The sequence below is a fragment of the Phaseolus vulgaris genome, chromosome 11, assembly GCF_000499845.2.
Source record: "Phaseolus vulgaris cultivar G19833 chromosome 11, P. vulgaris v2.0, whole genome shotgun sequence".
NCBI classification, from domain to species: Eukaryota; Viridiplantae; Streptophyta; class Magnoliopsida; order Fabales; family Fabaceae; genus Phaseolus; species Phaseolus vulgaris.
In genome coordinates this window covers 52644544-52648362 of record NC_023749.2, presented here as the reverse complement: position 1 = coordinate 52648362, position 3819 = coordinate 52644544, and the positions used below count along the sequence as shown (strand labels likewise).

The 3819-nt window shown below is 27.0% G+C and overlaps 1 long non-coding RNA gene across 1 annotated transcript; it reads right to left on the bottom strand.

Moving 5' to 3' along the window:
• Window positions 1-208: 208 nt before the first annotated feature.
• LOC137825140 (uncharacterized) lies at window positions 209-3190 on the bottom strand. Its single transcript, XR_011083291.1, has 3 exons — window positions 3093-3190; window positions 1506-1844; window positions 209-832 (listed from the first exon to the last, which is right to left on the bottom strand). It is a non-coding gene; the product is annotated as an uncharacterized lncRNA (long non-coding RNA).
• Window positions 3191-3819: the final 629 nt, after the last annotated feature.

Genomic DNA, 3819 nt, shown 5'->3' with positions numbered 1-3819 from the left:
TTTTTCTTTATAAATTATGAATATAAATCTTTTGTTATTCAAAATGCTTTGATATTAGATATTCATTGTGGCTCCAACAGATCAACTTCTGCAGCAACGACAGAAACTCAATCAAGCTGCTTCAATGAAATATTATTAACTTAGAACACAACAAACATATATCTTGGAATAGAACAGAAAAAAATAGTAGAATTTTAACAAAAGAACACATAAAAGTAATAGACTCAATCTTTTATTTTTATCATTAATAAACAATATATACAAATGAATCACTTTAGGATGATTCAACTCATTAGGGTGATTCAACTCATTTACAAAGAAATTAGAACAACCTAACAATACAACACATTTTAAACAACTACTCAAAATACTAATCCTGTCAAAAACAAACTCCATCACCAAAGACTCAATCTGTATCTGACAAATCGTTTAATTGTTTTTCCAAACACTCAAAAATCATATCACATGTTATCTCCTCGTATTCACGGATAATCGCCATGAGCTCAAACTTTACATTAGGTTCGTATTTTGTTGCGTAACCAACCACGCATTTTATATCATCATCCTCTTCAATCTTCACAGAACGATAAAAAGTTCTTCGATCTTTCATTGTTACTGGACAACGGTAGCGCAATTCAACCGTGTATGATTTGTCATTAGCAACAATGAACAAATTTAAAATGGCTTGTTTGAGAGCTGATACTGTCATAGTATTCTTCACTTGAAGGTATCTACTAATTCTACCCGCAAATACTGATGACATCAGCTCGTCATTGAATATACTACCATTGCAGTACACAAAAGCCATTACAGATGAAGAAGAACTCATTTTCTGCAATGAAACAGAAGCAAAAATTAACTGTAAGTTTCGGCCATAACTACTTCTTCAAGACTAAAAACAAATAGCAGTTACAAACAAAAAATGTACTTACGAGAAACGAAGTAAATGATTCAATTTGAAAGAGTGAAGCAGCAAAGGAATGAAGAGCCAAAAGAAAGAAAGGGTTTTAGAGAGGAAGAAAGAAGAGAAAGTGATGTAGCTATATATCAGATGAAGTGAATGGTAACCTTCAAACATATATATAACTTGAAGCATTGTGGGTCCCTCATATTGCACTATTATGCTACATTTTTGTGCCATCAGATTTTATACATGTTTAATGGTTACATGCAAGTTTAATGGTAACTTAAGCTTTATTTAGTAATAATAATGTTATGGATATGATTTAGGTTGTTCTAAGTAATAACCATCACTGAAATTTTATAAATTGAATAATTAACTTTAATCAACACATAAACTTTGATGAAATTTACGGATAAGAAAAAAAAAGCTTTGATGAAACTTGTGAACAACAACATATAAGGTTTTAGATGCATTGGTATATATTCATATCACAACAATGTAAAGCATGAAGCACAATCAATCAATATCTAATATTCAAACATTTTATTTATTTGAAAACAAAATATGTTACTTCCAAGTGAGACTATGTAGTCAAATTAACCTTTGAAGAAACTGTTATTTTTTTCTTTGTTTTGGCTTGAGGAATTTCTTTGATGCATCACAGTTGGAAGTTGAAAATGCATCTCGATCAGTAATCCTTTAGTAGTTTGTATGTCTTTTGTTATATCAGATCAGAAAAAAGACAGAAAACATTGTCAAGTTATAACTTAAATAATATATAAAAAATATACAAAAATTAAATAGAAGTCGAATATATTATACTTTTACTCGATGTTTGAGTTGTCTTAATGAAAATATAAACCACATAATTATGTAAGGTCATATTGGACTCACCTGGAGGGTCACCACCTTCTGTCACCATCATTGCATCAGATCTTATCTACAAGATAAATCTTCAATAATGGAATACTCTTTAAGTAAAATTAGTATGAAAATTACATTCTAACATTAACTTATATAAACTTATTAAATATAAATAGAATTAATTATAGTGTGTTATTAGTTTAATAAATTATATTATTGTATTGTTCAATTTAAAATTATATTATTATTTCAATTCTTATTATCTTTGAAACCTATTCTATTTATGGCTGCATGAGATTGGATATCCATTTTAGTCCATTTAACCGTTTTTCTTTGGTAAATTTACAGGTAGATGTATAGTCAGATATATAAAATAAATGTCATGATTAATTAAATCTAATCATACAATATTTTATAATCAATTGGTTCCAAACGTGACAAATAACTTATAATTACAATTTTATAAATCCTATTATGAAAGGATTAATCTTTAACTTATTATAATAGATTTCCTCCTTTTTATCATATGATTTTCAAAACTCCAACTACAATTCATTACTCACATACCTGGATTCAATTGGTTATTAAATTTTGTAGAGTTAAACCATTAAATTTAAGAATGCATTTGAAAATACATATAATGATAAATCATAATATCTAACTACACAACACAGTGAATCAATATCCAGAAAAGTGTTAAATTAATTAAAATGGGTATCAAATCCAACCATATTTAGTAGCCATAACTTTGAATAGGTTGCAACAACAAGCAATATGAAATAAAGATAAAGTACACTTTCAAACTAAAAACACATGAATCTAATTTAAAGTACTAATTACACAAAACAATTTTCACATCAACAACATGAATTTGTCTTATAAGATTGGTAGAAAATATTTTGGTAAATAATACGCTGATAATGACACTAATGTGGCTATCTCCTCCACACAATGGTGTTTCTCTTTTTACCTGTCTACAGGAACAGAATCAGACATGGTTTGGGAGATGAATAAATAAAGTGTTAATAAGTATATACCCAGAAGAAAATGGTTTAAAATAAACACAGTGCTTGATTAAATGAAAAAAAAAAGCTTCAAGTTGCTATAATTTATAAAATAATTTTTCATAATATACAATACACATCCATTCAAGTTAAAAAAGTTTTTCAGCTACAAATGGCATAAATATCATTTGACTGGAACACAAAACAAATTAGAACTAATCGATAAAATTAGAGGAAGAATTTGCAATATATAAAATTATTTAAACTTTATACAAATACTTTAACATGGAAGATGAGAATCTGTTCTATCAAAAACTTACACAGTTTCTCAGTCTTCGTTGCAGCAAGTATAAGAATGTGAAAGAAATGAAGAAGAAGAAAAGAGGGACGAGTGAAAGAAGAAAAAAGGGGGCCGAATGAGCTTTTAGTCTTTAGGTTAAAACACTTATATAGACGGAGGACCCACCTGAAAAAAAAATCTGCCATTATTTAATTATTTTGTTAAATAATATTAATAAGTCAATTTATTGGAATGTGAAAAAAAAAATTACATAATATTTTTTAAAGATATGTATAAATATACAAACAATTTTTAGTATTAGTATAAAATATGCATAAATTTTTAAGATTATTAATATAAAATAAATAAAAAATTATCAATTTAGTCAAATAAATATTTCATATTAAATTAAATGATAATGTAAATTTCAAAAGAATATATTCAAATTATTTGCAGCACATAAAATCATTTGATAGAGAATATTAATATAGACATTTGATTTTTTTTTTATCAGCAATAAAAAGTTAAATAAATGGAACACTTAGAGAGGTGGTCTAACACTTTAATATAGACATTTGCATTCTCTTAATTAACAGTTTGCATCATATTTACTTGAACAAATAAAAACATGGATGAAAACAGTGAATGAGAAGTGAGAACCTTTTGAATGATAATTACATTTGCATAGAGCGTGATATTTTGGGTAAAAACATTATAATCTGTGAGAATAGAGGGAAGAGTGATTAGGTTAAACATGTATGTGCAAA